At 47.1% G+C, this 12906-nt stretch overlaps 1 pseudogene; it reads right to left on the minus strand.

The window, feature by feature from the left end:
* Positions 1-5741: 5741 nt before the first annotated feature.
* LOC136526072 (vacuolar-sorting protein BRO1-like) lies at positions 5742-11723 on the minus strand (annotated as a pseudogene).
* Positions 11724-12906: the final 1183 nt, after the last annotated feature.

The following is a 12906-nucleotide window of genomic DNA, read 5'->3' on the forward strand; positions in this document are numbered from 1 at the left end:
CCGGGTCACCCGATCGGAGATATCAGCCACCTGAGGATCTGCTGGCAGCTGGACTCCCGGGCCAAAAACAATGTCATCTCCTCCCTGGGTGTGTGCGCCTGCCGTTGCCTCCAGCACGCCAACTACAAAAGGGCCAGAGGTAGGCACGTACTCTGGGACTCCACTCTGCCCTCATCGTCGTCCGGGTAGTAGCAGATGGCCGGGTGGCAGCACGCCGGCGCCACCAACGACTCCTCGATCATGGGGTCAAACTCCCAGCCCCGGTAGTCAGGTGTTAGATTGATCTTCACCGGTTAGATTGATCTTCACCGGTTAGCCCAATGGCTAATTGGGATCTTCACCGGTTAGCCCCGGTAGTCAGGTGTTAGATTGATCTTCACCGGTTAGCCCAATGGCTAATTGGGTTCTAGCTGAAAGACCCCCATTGCGTAGCGCTATAAATAGGAAGGTGAGACCAGGGCACAAAGTACGAGGTTTACCATAGCCGCCAGCGCCCCACCGAGGTTCCTAGCCCTAGTTCGATCTAGAAGGGCGCGCTATAAGCGATGGAAAGCGTCATCGCCTTCGCCGCCGCCGCTGGACCACGCCTCCATGTTGCTGCTACCTCGGCGGCGGCGCCATGGCCACGACTGCCTCTCGATGAGGTACTTAATAAGGTATTGTCTAAGTCAAGTTTTACCCATTGATCTACGTCTAGATGATCCCATAAATACTATCAATGGTATCGGAGCCAAGGTTTTCTTCTAGTGTTGAGATCTAGTTTGGGATAGATTTAGAACGAGAAAAGAAAGGAAGGGGATTCTCCTACCAGGGAACCGCACACACCATTACCACCGTCGGCCGTCGCCTCGACGTCGCGCGGGAAGCCACCACAAGCCGTCACGGGCACGAGGAGCAACCGCCAACCCTAACCCTAACCCTAGAAGGATGGACGTAGAAGGGAGGGACCTACTGAAAGCTCTAGTTTGGTTTTGGTTAATTGATGAAACCCTAAGTGCTAACCTAGTTTATCAAGATGATTATGAGATAGCTAGCACTACTCCAAGTGATGAAGCAATAGCGAAGATCATGACAATGGTGATGGCATGGTGATGGTCAAATGCTCAAACTTGGAAAAGAAGAAAGAGAAAAACAAAAGGCTCAAGGCAAAGGTATAAAATGTAGGAGCTATTTTATTTTAGTGATCAAGACACTTAGTGAGTGTGATCACATTTAGGATAGATAGCCATACTATTAAGAGGAGTGAAACTCGTATCGGAATGCGGTTATCAAAGTGTCACTAGATGCTCTAACTCATTGCATATGCATTTAGGATCTAGTGGAGTGCTAACACCCTTGATAATATTTGTGAAAATATGCTAACACATGTGCACAAGGTGTTTGCAGGGCAAGCTCGGCGGGATTCGGCGCTTTCGGGAAAATGAAATGCCTATTTTCTATTGCGCCGGATGCAAAATTCTTGGTGGTCGGCACATTTGAGCAAGGGTGAAGAAGTTAGAGTTGAAATGGAGTTGGTCGAAATGATGCTGGCGTCGATCTACTGACCGGACGCTGGGTCACTCAGCGACCGGACGCTAAAAGGCTGCGTCCGGTCGAGCTATCAGACGGCACAGTAGCTAGGGTTGAGCACCGGACGCTGGCTGCGTCCGGTCAAGGTGGACCGGACGCGTCCGGTCAAAAAAATATGCCTCGGGGAGCTTACTGGAAACGACCGGACGCTAGGGCTTCAGCGTCCGGTCAGTTTTATCGGAGCGTCCGGTCAGCTTCGTAGCCGTTGAAATCTGACGAACAGCGTTTGAAGCTGGTGACGCGTGGCGTCCATCGGACGACCGGACGCTGAGGGCCAGCGTCCGGTCAGTATGACCGGAGCGTCCGGTCAGAGTGCGTTTTGCCCAGTGAAGGGGTATAACGGCTCTATTTGATGGGGGCTCTATTTATAGCCCCATGGCCGGCTCAAGGGACAACTCTTGCACATTTTCATTGACATAGCAACCTTGTGAGCTTAGCCAAAGTCCTCCCACTCATCTCCATCATTGATCCATCATCATTGTGAGATTGGGAGAGAATCCAAGTGCATTGCTTGAGTGATTGCATCTAGTGGCACTTGGTATTCGTGTTGCGCTACGGATTTTGCTTGTTTCTCTTGGTGGTTGCCACCACCTAGATGGTTGGAGCAGCGGTGGAGGATCGGCACGAGTTGGTGATTGTTCGTGGCCGTCTCCGGTGATTGTAAGGGGAGTTGTACCTTTCCCGGCGGAGTGCCGAAAGGTAACTCTAATAAATTGCTTGTGTCATTGAGTTACCTCACTTGTGGGTCGGTTCTTACGGTGTCCTATCGTGTGGACGAGGTTTGTGAAACACCTCTTAGCCGCCGAACCACCAAGTGTTGGTCGACACAACGGGGACATAGCGTGTTGGCAAACATGTGAACCTCGGGAGAAAATCGATTGTCTCTTGTCTTTGGCATTCTCCCGGTGATTGGCTATATATTCATCTTGTGATTGGTTCATCCCCTACATGTCGGTATAATCACCTTACTCACTTATTTACATTCTTGCAAACTAGTTGACACAAGCTCTTTAGTGTAATTAGAATTGAGAGCTTGCTTTATTATTTATATTCATCTAGTTGAGCTCTTTAGAGTAGCAAGGTTGAGAGCTCTTAGTGAGTAATTACATAGCAAGTTTGTGTGTCTAAGTAATCATTGCACCTAGAATTGTTGGATAGGTGGCTTGCAACCCTTTAGAGCTAGAGCAAGTTTGCATTACACTATTTGTCATACTAATCAAATTGCTCTAGTTGATTTGTAGATTTTTAAATAGGCTATTCACCCCCCCTCTAGCCATATTAGGACCTTTCACCTACCCAGTTCTCTCGTTGCCGTCAGCATCGCCGTCACGTAGGAAAAGACCCGCAACGCTGGGTCACCGACGCGCGAGCTCAGGGCGTCGACGTGAGGCCACTCGACGACAGGCGCGCTCCCCATTAGGGAGCGCGCGCTCCGGCAAGGGGCCTACGACGGCGGCACACTCCTCCGACTGCCTTGTGCCGCCGCTTCGGACGCCGCCGGTGAGAGAGAAGAGAAGGGGAGAGAAAGAACCGAATGGAAAGATCTAAGGTTTAGGGCGAGCCCACCGCAACGTGTGTTGGGTATTAGGGCACCGTTGTCCAGACCGCTCAACGGCGGCACACTCTGCCTAGGGTGAGTGCGCACGCCAGCGAGGGGACCGGCAGCGGTGCCGCTATGCTGCTCTCTTTCTCTTCTGGCTGTGGCGCTACGACGAAGAGAGAGAAGAGGGCGGAAGAAATGACGCTAGGGTTAGGGCAGAGCCGGCCGCGGCGAGTTTTTATTCCGCTTGAGATCGCCGCCCGGGCGTTGATCAGGATGGACGACTCAGATCATTCGGACTGAAACCAGCCCATGCGGGCGAGTGAATTCCCAGCCCTAGCCCAGGTTGTGGCCTAAGCGTGGGGGAGTGGGCGCACGCGCTGCTGCTGCGAAGTGGGTCGCGCACTGCTGCTGCGGTCTAGGCCGCGTACTGTTTCGCCAGGACGGGCCGAATAAATAGTAAACACAGAGGTTTTGTTCTATTATTTTTCAGAAACAAATTTTTGTTGTTTTTTATCTAGTTTAAATCTCCGTCAAAATTTGAACCAACAGGATAATTTTTTCAGAGAGTAAATGAGTACAGTAAAATGCTTCTGAAAAGTAGATAAATTATTTTTTCATGTTTCCGCTGCAAAGTTTAATGTTGATTATCTTCCAATTAAATTCAAACCAACGAGAGCATTTAATTTGAAGAGCAGTTGTATTTAGTAAATTATAACTATGTTTATCCTCTAATTAAATTTGAACCAACAGAAAAATTAAAATTAGAGTAGTCTGATTTGTTTATGTTAAATTATGGTATTGTTATTTTTTTTACCAACGTTGATTATAACAATATTATAATGAGTTTAAGTTTGAAGTTTAAATCTCTGATAAATTTTACACCAACGTGATCAATTTTTCAGAGAGTAGATAAGAGCCAAAGAAATGCTCCTGAACTAATAGAATATATCTCATGTTTTCACTGCAATGATGTTGATAATCTTCTAATTAAATTTGAATCAAAGGGAGAATTTAATTTTTAAAGAGTAGTTATATGTCTTTAAGTTAATTTATGAGTTTTATGTATTAATTCTATTTTCTGCCCAACGATGATGTAGAATTGATGCGGAAGCACCTTGTTTATCTAATCGACAAAATCACTCGACTGCATGCCAACGGGCTGCAATGCTGGGCTATGTGAATGAAAAGGCTTGAGTCAAGCCAGTTCAGGATTGTTTTTTTGTTAGTTTATTCATTTTCTGATTAAATTAGAACCAATACAAAGATTTAATTAGAAAATAAAGTATAAATAGATGTTTTATGATAAGAGTTGCAATAAGTAATATGCATGTCTAATTTTACCAACGTTGGATTAAGCATGCATGTTTGTATATATATTTATCCTGTATGGGGAGAAGTTTGGCATAATACTTATGCTAGTCCATCCTGCATGGCGGGAGAAGTTTTTTTGATAACTCATATGTTATTGTATCTCGCATAGCGAGAGAAGTTTGGGTAGCTCTTATGTTATCCTAGTATTGACCATGACACAATAGAAATGCACCGTCATAGTCAATACTAACTAAAAGATAAGAAAAAGATACAAGCGTGACTTACAAAAGTACTGCTAATAAAAGACCTCGATGAGTTCTTGAAGTGGAATGAAGAAAGTGTACTCATATACGGATCAAGAAATAACTTTGTTTGCATAACGTAATTATGTGAATAAAGTAAGTTATAAGTGTCTCCTCCTTCACAGTTTTTCTAAATAGTTCTCGAAATTATGGCAGTAAAGTTCATGCCATATTTCGAGGGGGAGGAATAGTAAGATCAATTAAGAAAGATACTCTTCATTAAGAGTGAGATAAAGATTAATTAAGATGAATATGACTGTCGGAGGAGTACAACGGTCACAATAACAATATCCCTAAGCAGAGAAACAACTAAATTCTTGGATTTTTTAAAGTTCTAAGAGAAAGATAGCGTAGTCACCATGAAAGATATTAAGGCGATGCTTAAAGCGTCATATAAGGTTTTAATAGTTTAAACCCAAATTAGAAATTTGAAGATACACTATCTTTATAAAAGATGGAATGATCTGTGGGAGCATGGTATGTAGAGACCTATGACTTAAAGAGAAGCAGGACTGAGTGCCCATTTCAGTGATTCAAAACAATAAATTTCTAGGGCTCTTGCGTTTGTACCCTTGTTTTGTATCGAAATTATAATTTTGCCCCTATTTTTTTACTTTGTGAATTTACCCTTACTGTGCCATTCACGAAGCACCAGTTTGCTTCTACTCCATCATCCACCCCTAACGGTGTTAAACTTTGTACAAAAGGACATAAATGCCCATACGATTTTGCCCCTGTTTGTTATGCCTAATTGTGATTTTACCCTGATTTGGAATTAGACTTTTTTATTGTATGTCTAATTATAATTATTTGAACTCAGATTTAATATTGATAAATATTCAAAATTTTGGCAACACCTTTGCTATATTTTGCTAGCATCATGACAACAATATGAAGCACATATAAAACGCATAGGAAAAATCATGGAGAACCACAGCATTTCAAAGTCTACCATACAACATATCAACATGTCCACAAAAGTTGTGAAAAAAATATGTCCACAAAAGCTACAGGTCTACACCATGTCACATGTCCACAAAAGCAACTACACCGTGTTATATACTATTGTTAAACTCTCACCGGTCTTTTGTCAAGGATAGGCATCAATGGATAGTTCTCCTTCACGCCTCGTTCAATCAGAGAATCACTATCAGCAGCTCTCTTGAGATTAGAAGCAAACAGATTCAATCTATCCTGAATATTCTTGTTAGGGTGCTTGATTGAGGTCTAGTCCAACGACTCCCAAATTGTGTACGAAATTGTGCATCTTCATTCGCCTCCTTCTGTAGAAGTTCTTTAGTCTGAACAAGTAGTTCCTGATTGACCCTGCTCAAATCCCTAAGCTGCTGCAACTCAGATTCTAAGCCAGCAGGGCCACCACTTATCTACACAGCCTCTACGTCTTCCTTCAGATCCAAGGGCAAGGTTATATTTCCTTCCAATGAAAGAATAGAATCTGGTAAGTCCATTTCCTTCAGCCTGACTCTAGTGATCTCACTAGCTTGCTGTAATTTCTCTGCCTAGGTCCAGATAATATTATCTACCATCTCTGTGTACTTAGAGAGTGCTTTCATGCTGTCATTAGGCACAAGTGATGAAAAAAGCCTTTCCTTGCTGGCATCTAAAACTTCAGCCAAAGAGGTAGGCTTTACAAGGGACGCTGCAGGGAGGGCTCCCAAGGAACCAGCAGCTGGAACCCGCATCAGGTAAACACGATCATTCTCCTTCATAGCCCTTTCCAAGTTGGTTTTCATGTTACTTTCCAGCTTGTTGACAGAATTCAGAAGCTGGGCAGCAACTCCCTTCGCAGTCTTCTTAGCATCTGCCAAGGCACTCATACCAATCTTTAAACGTGCAATTTCCTCAGCAATTTCTTCTTTCTGATGAAGATCTAATGAATACCTATAGCAAGCATCGGCGTAGAATTGAGCAGCTTTCAGCTGGACATGGGACACCCATGTCTTATCAAAGTGCTGACTTAGAGGAGGTGCACTGAGAGCTGCATATGCTTCTTCATAGAATATGCCCACCTGAAAAGATATGTGAACATGTAATGACAAAGAATTAGTTAGATAGCACATTGACACCAAAGTTTTGCAGAAGAAAGAACTGTACGGCATCATGAATAAGAATGTGATGTATTAATGGTAGCTAAAATGAACCGTGCAACTCATATACAATTAAGTCATCATATATAACTAAATCAAATCAATTGTAGGAACTAATCTCACAACTGGATACACACACGAACTTGCTTGCTAATTCCTAAACAACTTAAGAAACATTCAGAGCTTTCATTCATTCCACATCAATCCAAACTAAGCTCCCATATCACAAAACCTGAACAACAGGAAGTAATCACGCACCTGCCGCGCCACCTTGGAGCACAGCGCGGGTGGCTTCCCTCCACCAATGACCTTCTCAAAGAAGCACTCCTGCACCTACGCGAGCATGAGTTTCTCCAGCATGTCGGCGCACTCGAGCGTGATGTCCACGGTGGTGGCCCCCGCAACGACAGCCTTGGCCGTGACCCCGCTCTCCCTGAGCCACGCGAATGCCCCTGCCACACTCTAGAAGGCGCCGCACGCGGTCTTGATCCCGACGTCGGTGGAGCGGTCCGCGGCAAGCGCGATCTGGGAGTCGACGGTGCCAAGGTTGAAGAGCACGGCAGCCTTCTCGAGGTGGATGGAGGCGAGGGCTCACTTCTTGTTCCCCTTGAAGGCATCATGCCAGGTGAAGGTGAGGGAGTGGACGTGGGCGCGGTCGGCGGAGATGGGGAAGCGGGGCTCCACGAGCGCCAGGGCCTACGCGTAGGCGAGGAGCGCGTCGCGGCGCTGCTCCAGGGAGGACGGGTCTAGGAGGGAGGGCTGCTCGACAGCGGCGCGGAGGTCGTGCACCACAGTAAGGTCGTCGTCGGCCGCGGCGGCCTCGCGCTCCGAGTAGACGGAGGCGATGTAGAGGCGCAGCGGGCGTCCAGGCACCGGAGCCGCCCGCTCCGCCCACCCCTGCGCCCTGGCCCGCTCCACGCCCATGTCGCCCCGATGCCGCACCTGCTCCGCCCGCCCTGATGCCGACGCTGCTTCGAGCCGCTGCACCCACGCCGCACGCTCCGCCGCCTAGAACCGCGCCGCCCGCTTCATCCCTCTCCGATGCGGTCAGTGTCCTATGGAGTCGAGAAACAGCCAGAAAGGATAAGGGGCAGTCTGGGCATTTAGACTTTTCTTTTCAGGTTTCGAATTTTTTTAATCCATCTATTCGATGGCCATCCGATGGACGTCCAAAGCAGGGGCAGACGGACACTTCAGTTCAAAATAACAAGGGCAAAAACACAAAGTTAAAATAGTAGGGGCAAAACCACAATTGGAGTACTGAACAAGGGCAAGAACACAATTCTCCCTAAATTTCTCAATACCTGTTGATGTTGTATGACTTATATAACACCTATTGTTGGCTCTTTAAAGAAGATGAATAATATAAACAAGGATCTTGTAATATATGAGCCTGTAGAATCAATTGCCTCTTGGCAATGAAGAGCAACAACAGCCCCACATAAAAGTACCAGTAGCTGAGGCCCCAGAAGGTATCAAAGAATTAGTAAACTAGTTTTTCTGATGACTAGAAAGTCTATGTTAGTAAAGAAATTCAAATAGAGGTTGATCCCACCTCATTTGAAGAAGCCATGAGAAACATTTACTCGTTTGAATGGCAAGAAGCTATGGAAGTTAAAATGAATTCGATGAATACCAACGGTGTTTGGGACTTAGAAGAAATTCCTAATGGAGCCAAAACAGTAGGGTGTAAAAGGGTCTACAAGACAAAATGAGACTCTAAAGGGAATGTGAAAAGATATAAAGCATGACTTATAGCAAAAGGCTTTACGCAAAGAGAATGAATAGATTACGATGAGAGTTTTCTCTCTAGTCTCATGCAAGAATTCTTTTAGAATCATAATGGTGTTATTGGCACATTACGATTTAGAGTTACATCAGATTGATGTAAAGACGACATTCCACAACGGAGTTTTGTATGAAAACATTTACATGGCACAACCCAAAGGTTTTGTCGTGGAAGAAAAAGAACGTATGGGATGTCGCCTATAGAAATCCATTTATGGGTTAAAACAAGTCTCTAGACAGTAGTGTTTGAGGTTGATGAAATGATAAGAAAGTTTAGGTTCAAAGAAAATGAGAAGGACAACAGCGTTTATGCGAAGTTCAAGAATGGAAAATTCTTTTTCCACATCCTATGTATAGATGATATCCTACTCACTAGTAGTAATTAATCTGCCATTGGAGAAGAAGTCTTTGTCCTCAAGTTTCAATGTGAATGATCTTGGTGAAGCCTCATTGGTTCTAGGAATTGAAATTCACCAAGATAGATGAAAAGGGGTATTAGGACTATCGCAAAGGCATACCTAGAAAAGATTTTAAAGAAATAAAGTATGCATGTGAGTAAACCTATGCCTGCTCCTATAGTCAGGGTGATAGATTTGGGAATTTTTAGTGTTCTAGGAACCGATATGAGATCGATCAAATGAATATGGTTTCATATGCTTTAGCTATTGAAAGCTTAATGAATGTACAAGTAAGAACTTACCCTGACGTAGCTTACGTATTCGGGATATTTTGGCAGAAGTCTAGTCCAGATATAGATAACTGGAATAGAGTTAAGAATGTCTTGCAATTTTTGTAAAGTATCGTAGGCCTCATGCTGAGTAAGAAAGAACATGTACTCTCAAATAGTTGTGGGTACAAATGTTAAGTTTTGGCGAGATGTGTAGTGAAATCCACAGTAGTTGCTAACACACGTAGTTAGAGTATTATTGTGGAAAAGCTCCAATAAAACAATTATGGTGTCATCAATGATGCATACCATAGTATAGCTTGTCATGAGGCCTCAGGATTAGGCAAAAGTGTTTAAGTGAATATGTACCCGAATTTAACAATGGTAGTCAACAACAATAACCATTTTAAGTAGTTAACACCTAAGACAACATGTCAAGTGTGCTGCCAAACACATTGACATTAAATTATATGTTGTAAAGGAGAAAATCCAGAATCATTTTGAAAGTATTGAGCATATAAGTACCAAGCAAGTACTTGTGGATTCGCTTACCAAAGGCTAACCACCCAGTGCGTTCAGATAACACACAGTCGACATGGGTTTATGGGAAAGCCTATGATTTCTGGATACTAAGGGCCTAGTTGAGAATCTGTTTCAAAATAGAGATGTACATTGTAGCGGTTTAACCTAATGGCAACTGACTATGACGATGAGGCACGCTCTATGCACTGATCTACGATGGAATGAGAAAAGATAAAGTAAGTTAAGTTTAAGTCATAAGGTGAGATCAAGGGGAAGAATGTTATATTGATCTCCACTAGTTGGCCCAACAGCAAATAGGCCCTTGATCCGCATCCTGATCGGGGGCGTCCAGCCGTTCTCCTAGCTGATAGGCCCCCATCATGCAGCGCTATAAATAGGAAGGCGGAGGCCAGGGCACATAGTACGAGGTTCATCGTCACCGCCAGCGCCCCACCGAGGTTCCTAGCCCTAGTATGATCTAGAAGGGCGCGCTGTAAGCGACGGGAGGCGCCATCGCCTTTGCCGCCGCCACTGGATCGCGCCTCCATGTCGCTGCTACCTCGTCGGTGGCGCCATGGCCACGACTGCCTCTCGATGAGGTACTTAACAATGTATTGTCTAAGTCAAGTTTTACCCATTGATCTACACCTAGATGATCCCATAAATCCTATCACTAGGCCCTTGAACTATGAACTTCGCTGCCAAAGGGTCCATGAACTGCTGCTCCATCACTAGCCTATTGTCCCTTGCCGCAGACCTGCCTGATGGAGATTCGAGCGGCGTCGTTCCCACTCGTACGCTGAGTGCTCTAGGGCATCGCGCTCCCATCTAGACCACAATGGCGAGTAGAACATCATGCGCCCATGGCCCATGGGCTCTAGCTCCCCCATCACCGCCTGATAGTATGTCTATGGCAAGCATGTACGCACATGAACAGACCGCTCCGAAGAGTATCCTGGAAAGAGCTGGCGGACCCTGGAGGACTTCTATTGTCCTCCTAGGGCCTCAGGACCCTATTGTTGTCATCGTGGTCATCCCTACACACAAAGGTTGAGGTAGGTGGTCGACAGCCACTAGGGTGGACATGCCTGCCCTAGGCCAGCCTCCCATCCAAGACATCGCATGTCCAGTCGAATGGAACAAAACATGGCCCGGAGCTGTCGTGGTTAGAAGAAGTGCCTGAGCCAGAGTCTGGAGAGGATGGGCTCTAGTCCTCGTAGCCCATAAGGTGTACCAGGATGAGCCTATCGCCCTCCAGCCTAATCGGTGGCGTGGTTGGGAGTCGAGTCGGTGTAGCCCCAAGTCCGTTGATCTACATGGCCTGGCTGGCCCTAGCGACGAAGAAGGTGTACGAGATCGACCTCAGGAGCTCATCGGGGTCCTTCATCTAGACCCAGGTGGTGAGGAGATCAGACTCCTCCATGGCCATCGGCCCTCCGTTGACCTTGGCGACCTTTATCGATGATGCAGGGGTCACCAAGGATGAGCTTCACCCCCTCCTTGTTCCATGCCTCCCTCGGCACATTCTCCATGGTGACCTTCACATGGAACCACCAAGTGGTCTCTGTCGGCCCGCCAGCTGAGTGCCAACGGGTGATTGGGAAGGCAGCGCCCTCGGTCTCCACAAACCCCTTGGTCATGGCGTGGTCACGCTCAGTAGGGGCCCCAAACACCGCCAAGAACTGACTAGGAACATGGCGAGACACCCTAATGTTGTGTCATGGGATGTGGAGCTATCCCCAGAGGGCGTAGCTCACCTCCAGAGCATTGGCGCGGTAGCCCTCCTGCGGTGTAGAGACAATGACCGGAAGCATGCACAGCCTATTGGCCTTGCGCAGTATGCCCTCCATGGAGATGATGTTGATGTGGGTGTGAGCTGGGTGCTAGAGCACCTATCCGGGGACGAACTCCATGGCTTTGGGTGGTGACTGCGGTGAGGTGTGGATGAGCGGCGAGAACGTGATGCGACTGTGGATGTTGTTTGGGGGGGGGGAAGGTGAGCCTTGATCGGAGTTCAGTCGAGATTGCCTTTCGACATGAGGGACAGGATCTGGAGAAGTGGCCAACCCCTCGGTAGTCCAAGCAGCGAACTAGTTTGCAGCACTGGGCAATGAGATGGTCGGAGGCAAGGCAGCGGTAGCAATGGCCGACAACCCTCTTCTTAAAGGCCTCCCGCGCTGCGTCCCTCCCCCTCACTTGCGAGTCGATGGCATCCCAGATTGGAAAGGCCTCCTGGCGCCCGCGGCGCTGTGTCTTCGCTGGTTGCCAAGTCGGTGAAACCTGCCCACTCTAGAGCTCGCTCAGATGATTATTAACTTGGGAGCACTCCCCAGCCTCCCAGAGCTTTTGCAGGGTTGGAGTAATGGCTCACTCGAAAATGGTGGGGCGGTGGCTTGGAGTTTCGTGTCGCCAAAGATGAGGATCCTTTGGTAGAGGTTTTCGTCAGATCCAACCGTTGACATACCTGCTTGCGTGCTTGAGGTGGAGGGGTAGGCTGGCGGTCAGGCAAGATTAGGACGGACTTGAGCTTGGCCAGTGGCACCTTTTCGGTGGCCGCAACTCGGACAGGTCCCGGAATGGATGGTGGGATAAGCAAGGCTGCTGTCGCAGCAGTCGATGGCGCGGGCGACTAGGTGGCAGATTGCTCCAATGCGGTGTAGGTGTATACAGGGGAAGCATCAGAGGCCCGTCTAGCGCGTGCTCCCCCCGCAGACCCTAAGAGGGGAGGTCGGGTAACTCCGGATGGCCTTGGATGCTCTATGGTGTCGGATCTCACCGAATCAATGGTCGATGGCTCCATCTTTGAGGCCAAGCTCACCGGCGCCAGGGACGCTGCTTCCCTGCAGCTAGCGCTAGCTGTCCCCATGCCCAGTGCAGCCGTCGGGGTGGCATCAATGTCATTGTCGGTGTTTCGTACAAGCACCGGCAAGTAAATTTGTAGTAATGCGCGTTAGGCTCGGATGGTGCGCTAAAGGACATAGGATTTATACTGGTTCGGGTGGAACGTCCCTACGTCCAGTTTGTTGCTGCTTGTGTTATTAGCATCGTGAATGGTCTATAGTAAGGGATACAAACTACCGAGAGATGGACTGGTCC

Source organism: Miscanthus floridulus, chromosome 19 (assembly GCF_019320115.1).
Source record: "Miscanthus floridulus cultivar M001 chromosome 19, ASM1932011v1, whole genome shotgun sequence".
NCBI classification, from domain to species: Eukaryota; Viridiplantae; Streptophyta; class Magnoliopsida; order Poales; family Poaceae; genus Miscanthus; species Miscanthus floridulus.